This window comes from Rutidosis leptorrhynchoides, chromosome 6 (assembly GCF_046630445.1).
Source record: "Rutidosis leptorrhynchoides isolate AG116_Rl617_1_P2 chromosome 6, CSIRO_AGI_Rlap_v1, whole genome shotgun sequence".
Classification (NCBI taxonomy): Eukaryota; Viridiplantae; Streptophyta; class Magnoliopsida; order Asterales; family Asteraceae; genus Rutidosis; species Rutidosis leptorrhynchoides.
In genome coordinates, this window is record NC_092338.1 from 356799410 (window position 1) to 356811468 (window position 12059).

The 12059-nt window shown below is 31.6% G+C and overlaps 1 long non-coding RNA gene across 7 annotated transcripts; it reads right to left on the reverse strand.

The window, feature by feature from the left end:
• Positions 1-1662: 1662 nt before the first annotated feature.
• On the reverse strand, positions 1663-11148 carry LOC139851418 (uncharacterized). Of its 7 annotated transcripts, none has more exons than XR_011760619.1 (15): positions 10620-11148; positions 9539-9750; positions 9389-9433; positions 8916-8996; positions 8708-8775; positions 8249-8313; positions 5098-5398; positions 4423-4994; positions 4226-4277; positions 4045-4120; positions 3831-3921; positions 2826-2910; positions 2610-2669; positions 2091-2164; positions 1663-1983 (listed from the first exon to the last, which is right to left on the reverse strand). It is a non-coding gene; the product is annotated as an uncharacterized lncRNA (long non-coding RNA). The 7 variants fall into 7 exon arrangements; XR_011760615.1 differs by having other exon boundaries at positions 8249-8317; XR_011760614.1 differs by lacking the exon at positions 8249-8313.
• Between the last annotated feature and the right edge of the window lie 911 nt (positions 11149-12059).

A 12059-nucleotide genomic window follows, 5' to 3' on the forward strand; every position in this document is an offset into this window, starting at 1 on the left:
ATCTCTTCACTTCCCTTTTCTTTTTCCTTTTTTGTTCCCCATTTCTTTTCCTTTTTTTTTTCCTTCTAAACCCCACTACCATGGCATGTTACAGAAACTCAAATACTCTGTATAAGTAAAAATATAAATCTCAAACACATCTATTTTCAATAATGCAAAATGAAATTAAGCAGAAACTGAAGAATGAAAACAAAATAGCGAGTAGTGTTGCTTTGAAGTTTAGTGGCTATTAGTCATAAATAGGTTACATGCTACTACCGTGCTACATTTTTTTTTTTTGTCTCAAACGATAAAAAAAACACCTTTCATAAAAGGAACAACCCTTCAATGCTACCAAAAGATGTCGAAAAATATTATTTTTTACAAAATAGATCAACTAACTTAAAAAAAAAAACAAAAAAAAAAAACCCGAACGCTAAAAGAAGCAACTTTCACAAAGGAACACCCCTTTAATGTTAGATGTCAACTTTTTATTTTTTTTTTACAAAATAGATCAACACTTTTTTTAACTCGCATTCAAAACGGAGCCCCGGGCGAGAAGCGATCGTTACACAACTAGTTTATTCTAATCTTACTAAGAAAGAGACAATTCTTAATGTGGATAAACGTGGACGATCAGATTTCTTTGAAATATTTCTATTGTATGGTTAGGATTGAATCTGGTAAGAAATATTTTTTTAATCTTATATAATATGGTCCGTGCTTTAATATATAGAGAGGATTGCGACATAGTTACTGAAATCGTCCTTGGGGTTTGCACCATTTTTCTGATTTCGTCCCTATCATTTTTTAAAGATATTATCCTCATAGTTTGCAGATGTTGCCGATATAGACCCTGTGTGTGGCGTACGTTAATTATCTTCGTTAAATCAGAGTCATGTGCAATGCATGTGAGGGTAATATAGTCTTTTTAATCTATCTCTTCACTTCGCTTTTCTTTTTCCTTTTTTGTTCCCCATTTCTTTTCCTTTTTTTTTTTCCTGTAAACCCCACTACCATGGCATGTTACACAAACTCAAATACTCTGTATAAGTAAAAATATAAATCTCAAACACATCTATTTTCAATAACGCAAAATGAAATTAAGCAGAAACTGAAGAATGAAAACAAAATAGCGAGTAGTGTTGCTTTGAAGTTTAGTGGCTATTAGTCATAAATAGGTTACATTATGTTATTGGTTTGAAATAAACTAGTTTAATACCCGCAACCTTGCGAGTTCGAATCAGAAAATACTATTTGGAATCATTATTATGATACTATATATATCGAGAAATAATTTTCAAACTCTTTTTTTAGAACGACAATTTTGGCATCGCATCCTCTCATTTGTCACTCACGCACCCGTTAGGAAGAAACTCTTCACATCTATCGTGCAAAGCGTATGAACATGAATGCAAGTTAGGAAGAAACTTAAATGCTTTAAGTTGTATGAACATGACCATTTGCATACCAAAAACAAATAAGAAACAGTGGAAAAAAAAAGCTGAAAGTAATTTTGAATCTGACTGTCAATTATATATCCATTTTAAATTAGATGGTTCATTTTATAATCAAATATTTTTTTATATAATTATGTAGAGACCAAAATTCTGTGATATATCCGATTAAAAATCATTTAAGAGATTAAAATGGACAAGTAAACAAAGCAAATTGTAATACAGGTTCTAGCAAGGCAATACATAACATTAAGATGCAATACTATCAAATTTCTCAAGTCAAAAAATCGTCATACACTCTCCAGTATCATATCTAAGAGCTCATAAAGTGACAAAGTAAACATGCATATTATGAAATCCATTATTTTCTTTCCAGACTTGAGATCAGAAACGCACTTTCCTTGCAGGCAGTGTAGTTTGAGTCTGGTGGGATAAAGTTTCCTTTGCTCGCCATTTGTTCCTGTTTCTTAAGTAACCATGATCGCGTCTTCCCTTCTTTCGTAAATGTTTGCTTTTTTCGAGACACGTGTCTATATGATAAACACACCTGCACAAAGAGAAAATGCAACTTAGCAACGATCCGACATTTTGGTGCATATTAGAGCAGAGATTTAATGCTCATCAATTCTAAGAAATCAAAGGGATAAAACTTACAGTTTGAGTTTGGTCATGTTCATCGTCATTGCTCTCATCGTCTGAACAACTGTTCTCCTTTGGCACTTGGTATCCTGGTGCTCATTGAAGGTGGCACACACGTAAGGACAAGGTACTCTTTTCTTTTCTTTGAGTTGTCCCAAATCAGTGGACAAATAAATTTCAAGATAAAGTGACAAACACAACTAAATATGAGACTTAAGATATTTGCTACACATACTTCATTTCATTATTCCAATGTACAATATTATCTAAGTGACAGGCACTCCCATAAGCCTCAGAAGTTATTACAATCCTCATTATGTTGTTTTGTAACCAAAAAATACATATATATTAATTAGCGACTTTATTACATTCTTTTATTCTTATGTGTTATTTAGTACTGACCTTAGTTGTAGGTTTACTAAATTTCTTACTATCATCCTTGTTGCCAGACTACAATATGAAGAGATTATGTTTATGAAAAAATATAAGCGTGTTACATAACAATAAAAATATGTAAATGTAGACAAATAGTACCTTGTAAAGGTCTTGCAGCAAACTAATTCTTTTAGTCTGTTGGATTTCATCCACAATTTCCTTCTTTTCTTGGTAAGAAGACAGATGATAAATTCAAGAAATAAAAAATGTATAATCAAATCTTAACCCTATTTATATGTAGTATGCCACAAAAAGTAAGCACAATAGATAAAAAAAAAATAGATTAGAATTTATCAAGCGGTATAAACATGTTACCTACTTTTAAGAGGTAGTAATACCCTCTCTTGCTCATCTAGTGACTCTTCGGTCCTTCATACGACTGGCACTCTCATATGACTTACTGCATATAAAACCAGTCAAGAATACCCATAAATTTTACAAAATGGTTTTTTTATAAAACCAGTCAAGAATGACTGATTTCGGGTCCCACAAAATCAGATATAATCCCTTAGGCATGACTATTTAAAAGTAGACACTTCCACCTTACTATAGATAGTTTATTTGTCGAAAACGGAATTATGGTTTGAAATTAATGACCTTATGAAAACAGCCTCCCAAAACAAATACTACAACTGTTATGCTCTGACCTGGTGCTGTTATCAGCACGGGATCAGCAAGAATGTCTCATTTTTATACTCGTTTTAAACCTCTTTAGACTCGACAAACCCATACATGCCTATACCATTTCGAAGCCCGACGGGTCTACTTTCTGTCCAAATTATTAGTTTTCACCAAAACCTAATCATTTTCAACTTGCGAGCCAGCGAAGTAGGCCCGAGAGACATTTTAACACTTTTACTAAAATAATAAAATTTTCCATTCACAACTCAAATTTCCCAACCACAATTCCTGGGCATGCCAAGTTCATGTTACAAGTCCAAAATGACATTTTAGATGTGTTAGTCGCTTCCGTTTCGTAAAATCACGCATATGGTCAAAATGGGCTCATATGCTAACCAAATGGATCACAAATTCCTATATTAACCAAAATATGCTCAAAACTCATTTTCAAAATACCAAAACCTTTGGTTTCACTTATTATATCATAAATGACGTGTCAAAATCAACAATTGCTCAATTAGACACCAAATGGCCCAAATGGGTCAACGGTCAAAATGGACGATTAACACTCTTTTAACTATATAACCTTCAAACGACTACTATTTCCTTTCAAATACTAAGCATAAAAAATAAATCAATCGGAACAATCTAACCATTAAATGTGGATCTGGAAAAGCATAATTTAGAAAGAGCGTTTACCTGGAATGTGGATTTAGGATCACATCTGAATTCTGAGCGAAAATAGGGGGAAAAAGTGGACCTAAAAACTCTCTGTATCAATTCATTCCATCTATATATAAGCAATGATTAGCTATTAGCATTAAAAACAACAATCATTATCCATAATAAACGAAATAATCAAAACAAATCATACTACATATATCTCCAATTAGTATCGAGATAGAGCACATACACCAATTAGTAGCTCTAACCTTCTGCCGTGCAAGCGTATCCCAGTTGATATCCCTGAAAAATAGGTGCTGCTTCACCTACAAAGTAAAGGTATACCAAATTATCTGGCATATTCTTCACTTGAATCATACGTGTCAAGATGATATGAAATACCAACAATAATAAACAATAATCAAGAATACCTCAGTTGTTCCCCTAGCCCCAAGTCTCTGGTTTGGATCTTCAGTTAATAATCTGCGCTTGAACATATAAATTAGTGTTTACAATTTTTTTTGATCATTTGTGTTAATTGACATATACAAAAACAAGGTAGTTTGTTCTTTCTGTCTTTAGATATACTGATAGTTCAGCAAAATAGAAGTTAAATAGTTTCTCTTACTGATCAATTAGGTCTGCTGCTTCCGGGCTCATTTCATCAGGTACCAATGGCCAGGGTATATTACGATTAAGAATATTATCAAATATTGTCAGAACCAAACATGAAAATAACAAAATAAGTAAAGCAACAACAATGGGGTACAATAAAAAAAGGTTTACTTGTATAACATGTGTGTATAGAAAACTGACAAGACGAACACGATCAAAAATGAAAAACCAGATATTCCAATCTCCTAAAAGGTGCCCCACTAAAGAACATTAGAGCAATTATTACATAACGGAAAAAAAGAAAACATTTTTTTTTTTTAATTTCTTCATCAGAAAGAAGCAACATTGGTATCCAAATCATAGTTCAGTGTAAAAATGTAAGACAATCTGAGTGCTATATTTGGAAGTTGGTTGGTTTTACTAATGTGTATAGGGTCTAGAGATTGAAAAAACTACCTATGAACACAAATTGAGTATTAGTTAATGCGGGGTAATAAACCTGAGGACGCTCGGCATTAAAAGGAGGAATACCAACAATCAACTCAAATAGTATCACACCAACTGACCATCAATCCGCATACGTACCTAAAAAAAAGATGGTAACGGGTAACCAATTAGCAAACTTTCATATTTATTCAAATCATAATGTTCTATGAATATATATAATAAAAGCAAATTGTCAACAAACCATGTCCAGTCCCAAAAGAATCTCGGGTGCCAAATAGTCAGGTGTACCCACAGCAGATCTCTTTTTACGCCTTTCATCCTGATTTTCACAAAGTATATACTAAGTAACCTACTCAGAAAGGGGTTAACTCAATTCAGACGCTCGTCTTGAGTGAAGGGATACCTTCTCCGATCATAATTGGACCCGAAATGACAGGCATTAACTTGTGCCGTTTCTCGTAAATTTGTGTTTTCTATTTCTGAGTATTAAAATAGAACGAAATAACATCCCCGGTCCACAACTGAATGTAGCTAGTTTCCTCCTGTGACAACCCGGAAATTTTTGACCAAATTTAAACTTTATCTTTAAATGATTTAATGTTTTCGACACGATAAGCAAAGTCTGTAATGTTGAGTCACGAAAGTTTTGGAACTATATTCATGTAATCAATTATTCTTTGACTCTTCTCGAAGATTCACGAACAATATATGTATAACTTAATGTGCATATATATATATATATATATATATATATATATATATATATATATATATATATATATGATTTCAAGTTATTTAGTAAACGATAGTAACATTCGATTATTGATTCGATTGATATTTAGATAAGTTAACTAAAACGTTTAAGATGAACCAGTAAAACACTAATTTGCTACAGTATTTTCGAATTGCTACAGTACCCGAAAAGCTACAGTGTTTTTGAAAATCACTATTTGCTACAGTAAAAAAAACTTTGCTACATTAACTTTGCTACAGTAAAACACTATTTCAAAATGAAAATGTATATATGTATATGTATATACTACGAGACGATGATTTATAGAAGCAAATAACCAAAACACTTAATTGATTCAAGCTACACTTCGAGTGACATAGTTTATCAATGATTAAGTTTAATTTTTGATAAAGGTACACGTCGCGTAACGAAAAGTACTAGTTTTCTAAGCGTACGAAAATGCATTCGAGAAACCGAAAGCGGGACATAAGTCGAACGTAAACGTACAAGACATCGGAACCAAGATTACAAGTTAACTAGGCACGAGAATATAATATAATATATAATTAATTAATTTAAATTGTATATTATATTAATTTAATATTATGTCGACGAGGAAAATAACAAAAATCACGTGAGCTGGAAAAGGACCCCATGCGATCGCATGGGAATCCCTCTACCAAGCCATGCGATCGCATGGCACATGGATTCAGCAAAAGTCCTATAAATGCTCCAGTTTTTGCCGAATGTTTTACACTTTCAATATCTCTGCTCTCTCTATATATAATTATATTTATATTATTATTATTATTATTATTATTATTATTATTATTATTATTATTATTATTATTATTATTATTATTATTATTATTATTATTATTATTATTAATCTTATATTCCGGAGTATTATTAATTAGTATTATACATAAAATACTACGACGAGGTCATGAGCATGTCACTTTCAATACAAGTTTTCAAACGGATTTAAGCTAAGGAAACTATGGGTTATAGCTATGGAGATTATGGGTAATGTTCATGGGTATTATTCGCAAGTCTAACCTAGTGTTTATCATATCCGTTGCGTTTACGTACTTTTCTGCAATATTGAATCACAATATTGATACGTGAGCATTCATATCTTATCTTTTATATATTAATAGTGTATACATGTCTAGTGCTCGAGTATATATGTTTATGCATGCTAGTATGCTAAATTTCGTCGTTAAACAGTTTCTGATGAATCACGAATTAAATACATATATTACTAATAAAAGGTATATGATATGCATGTTTTTGGAAAACTGGCGAAAAATCAATAACTTTTCATTTAGATATCGTATGATTTCGATGAACGAATTAAAAGATATGATCAACTGAATTATGATTGACGTTAATTGAAATTGTTTTTGAATCTGCAATTAATATTTAAATAACTTGTTTATAAGATTGATAAATTGAATATTTATATATTACCAGCGGAGTAATTGAATTCTTATATAAGACACATCTCGTTTTGTTGAACAATAGTCAAAATTGATTGTTTATCATATTATAAAGCCTTATAAAAACTATAGTTTAATTTTACAAGAATTGAGAAACTATGTGAAATGTTAGAATGTTTCGATTGCCATGATCATTCAACTATAGTATTGAGTCAGATTGACTTTTTGAAACGACTTTTAATAACTTTTGTATGTCGGTCTCGAACATTAGGATTGTGATACACTATGACCTGACCTAGTTTGATAGACATTTATTGACCAACATATGTTCTCTAGGTTGAGATCTACGGTTATTTGGTATTCCGAGTTTCGGTCACATTTCGGTGAACGATTTTATGTGCTGCTAAGGTGAGTTTCATTTGCTCCCTTTTTAATTGCTTTTGCAATATATATTTTTGGGCTGAGAATACATGCACTTTAATTTAAACGTAATGGATACAAGTACATACTAAATTCTACACCGAGTTTGAACCGAAAATCCCTTAGCTTTGGTAACTAGTAACTGCCAGTTATAAGAACTGGTGGGCGTGAATTGCTGTATATGGATCCATAGGGCTTGACATCCCCATCTGTTTCAGGTATAGAAACCCTAGCCTGAACTATAAAACAGACGTATGCTATTTGAGTTTAGTACACGTTGGTTTGCATGTATTGTACATGTTGGTTGCATGTATGTTAAAACAGGGGTACTTATTATGTAGACGTTAAAGTTTAGTTACCAGGGTGCTCAATCTTGTAGAATATTTTGATAAACGTTTCTGGATGAAACAACTGAAATCTTGTGATCCAACTTTATATACAGATTATACGAAACATTAAAACTATGAACTCACCGACCTTTGTGTTGACACTTGTTAGCATGTTTATTCTCAGGTTCCCTAGAAGTCTTCCGGTGTTTGCTTATATGTTATACAAGATATATGCATAGAGTCATACATACTTTATTTTTGAAAACGTTGCATTCACAAATCATCACCATCTATCTTATTTTGACTACATTGTCAACAGAAGTATTATTGTAAACTATTATATTACGGTGATTGTCTATATGTAGAAATCATCAGATGTCGAAAACCTTTGATTTAAATATTCATTTATGGTGTGTCTTTTCAAAAGAATGCAATGTTTACAAAACGTATCATATAGAGGTCAAATACCTCGCAATAAAATCGATGAATGACGTGTTCGTCCAAGTGGATTTGGAGCGATCGTCACACCTGCTCTACCTTAAATCAATTCATTATATCATTATCAAGCTAGATAATTACGTCAAATACAAAACCTATCAAAATTTTTGACCCATTTCAACCAGAATAGTTTTGACCCATTATTCAACGTAATGGGTTGTAGGTCAACCCATCCTATTTCAACCAACTAATTTGTGGCTTAGATGTTTTGTTCGTAAAAGACAGATTATTTAAACAAAGATCATCAACCCCCAAAATAATCAAACGACTGAATTCATAATAGTAATTACAACCCACATTTGAAAGTGCAAATGTGCATCTTAAGTAAAATTCTTATTAAATCAAAATGTTGGGTTGACTATGTACACTATATGTACAAAAAGTTAAGACACGGGATAAAATAATTAGTATTCAAATAAGTGAAGTTACCTTGATGAGCATAGTTGCCTCATTGCTCTCTCCATCTTCATCAATTTCCTATAGGAAACTTGCATATGCTGCAAGCACATCGCGGTCATATATACTTCACTTAAAATGTATAACATTTTAAAGAGCATTGCATATTCAGCTTCGAGGATGTGCCCAAATTTACATGCATGTTTAAGTAAGCAATATATGAAAGCTTGAAAATAAATACCTGCAAAGGAAGCAAGCGAGCGTAGGTATTATAAGGTCGCATTCAAAAATGATACTTGAGGAATATGGCCCACACTTTACCCTGCACTTAAAGATATTTAAAACTCAGTTAAGTTAAAAGACTGAGAAGACAACCACAGATAAGGTGATATAGCAGGCAAAAATAATGCGAAGAGCATCATTATACATCACATCAGCATCGATTCCTAGATCTGTTTATGATAAGATTCTTAAGTCAGAGTAGGTGCATCAAATCGACCCGTTTGATCTATACGACCTGTAGCTATACTTTTTATTTGAACGGTTGAGACAGAAAACATTTAAAATCCACCCATATGTAAGTAAATGTATATAATCCTCTTACATATGTTATATAACCAAATATCATGCATACATATATATTTATACATTTAATTAGACTAAATTTTCAGAACCTGGATTGCACATACATATATGAATTATGAAGAAAGAAACCTGTCTGAAGTGTTGGAATCTCAAGAGGGAAAATTGAATGGTATCCTAAATGCAACACGTAACAAATATGATTCACAAAGTAAAGTATAAAGATAATGAAGTTACCATGTTATTTGACAAAATGAGATAAAACTATATCTCAATATTTACCTATGTTCCTAAAATGCAAAAGTGCAGCAAATCAATAATACCAAAGTTTGTTCCAGTCAAAGTTTGTTGTGTTGTGTTGCTGTCGGATCAAAAAATGCAATAATCATTAGTAAATTTACCTGAGGTCGATTGATCTTCGTAATTTTATCTCCTCATTTGGTCCCTTGCTTTCTTGTACTTACAACCAATGTGTTGGACGCAGCTTATGTAGTCTGTTTGATATCATTGTTTATGTAGGTAAGGAACTGAATGGAAATATTACATATTGATACTAAGAGTTGAAATTTGACGAATCACCAATATCACCATACATATTAGTTACACCCATCATAAAAATCATTAAAAAAATATATCTCATTACCATATAATGAGTATCGCACCCTTTTTATATTCTTAAATTGTAATATATAAATTATAGATACTTATTGAAGTTAAAACAAACACTTACTATTGATATGAATTTAGTCCAAAATCAGATTAGAGGAGTAATTTGGTTTGAATAGCAAGCAATAAACAATAGATGTTTTGTTATCTATAAATGTGTACAGGGGATATGCATAATAGTCTAACACTCACAATGACATGAACAATAACAAAACTAACCAATGTCAGTGTGTTCTACAAAACTTTGATACATGAATCAACCAATGTCAGTGTATTGACAATAACGATAACACAATTAACCAATGCATAAAACTTTAATAGTGTGTCTATCCAACCCAACTTATTTTTAAAATGAATCAAAATCAATCACACAAAAATAATGTGTTTCTTAATCAAAAGATAATCAATAAGTAATTAAGTTTTCAATTCTTCTGTGATTAAAACATAAAAAAAGAAGTAATGTTGTAAATCTATCATAAACTTCAAAACCATATAATAAACTATCTAATCCCAATTAGAATATTTTCATTGTAATCATTTATTGCATTAAATTAAATATCGTTCAAAAAATACGGAGTAAAAGATAAAACAATATTTTTTTATTAATTCAATAACATATCAAAGTATCATCGTCGATTACCCAAGAACTATTTTTAAAATATAGATACGATATGAGACAATGCAGTAAATCACATACCAAAATCTCAGGGTTACGAATCCTCAGTGCTTAATCAGAAGATATCGAAAGAAATAGGTTATCTTCATGTCGAGGGTTAAAAACATCCAATTTTTTCTGCAACTTACCGATGAAACATGATTAACTATAGATGATATATAGAAAACCAAATTAACATAAAGTGCACAGTAGGCGTTTAGATAATTTGGATTTCGAATTTTGAATGTGAACGAAGGCGATGAATAGGAAAATCGATTGAACATTTCGAATATATACGAACGCAATGGATACAAACGAAAATCGTTCGATAAGTTGTCATCGAACCGAATTTGATTTGGAGAAATCGAAATCGAAACCCTATTATTTTGCTTCAATTGAAACCTTAATAGGAGTTGCACTTTGTTTGAATCAAAACAGGTGAAATCCAATTGCTAAACTAATTAATCTGTAACATGGATTGATTAATAATTCTTGGAAATGAGGATTTACAAATGGGGAGTTAGAATTGGGAAGTTGTAGTTTTGGATTTGAGAGTACAGAGTATAGATGGGGAGTTAGAACGGGATATTGGAAGATGTATGGTGAATTTGATAGCAGTTTTTTGGATAGCAGTTGTTAGAAGGGTATTTTAGGAACCACACTTAAATCTAACATCAGACACTGAATTCTGACATCAGGTAAATGTGAGCCATTGGATCAATCAGGAATATTCTATTTTAAGGGTGGGGATCTGTTTTTGACATGGAATATTCAAAGATCTGACTCAATTAAAGCTTTGCTTTAATATATAGAGTAGACAAGTAAATGGGTGTTGTTTTCTAATTGTAATTCTTTTGTTATATATATCAGCATAATTGCTTCGATTTATATATATGAGCGTAAATTTTGATTATGATTATTGTTAGGTTTGTTTATATGAATTTTGTTATGTTCTTAAGGAAAAAGAAATTAAGATGAAGCTTACAAAGGTTAAAGAGGATAAGTGAAAGAGAATGACGAGGACGGTAGGCAAATTGACTAAAACACCCTCATGTGAAGGGCAAATGATGTGGTTTAGCAGAAACTTTTAACGTCTGTCTGTCAGCAGTACTATATCAGCACCTTCTGCAAATCACGGGGACGGAATTCATCAAAAAAAAGCTTAGGGACGTAACTAGAAAAATGATACACCACAAGGTCCATTTCAGTAATAACGTCTTTAATTTTCTAACTATTTTTTTGATGTATGGAGTATTACAACAGAGACAAATATGAGTGTTTAATATCTAGTTTATTATTATTTATATTGAATATCGAAGTCAATTCAAACTAGTTATAGCCAAACTAAATTAAAAAAGTAATTTTTAAATGATTAAAATCGAAACCGATTAATATTCGATTTTTTATTCGGCTTTCAATTTTGAATTCACATAACATCAAAGATAGTCTCGTACGTTTGTAATAAAAATCAATGCTAGTCCT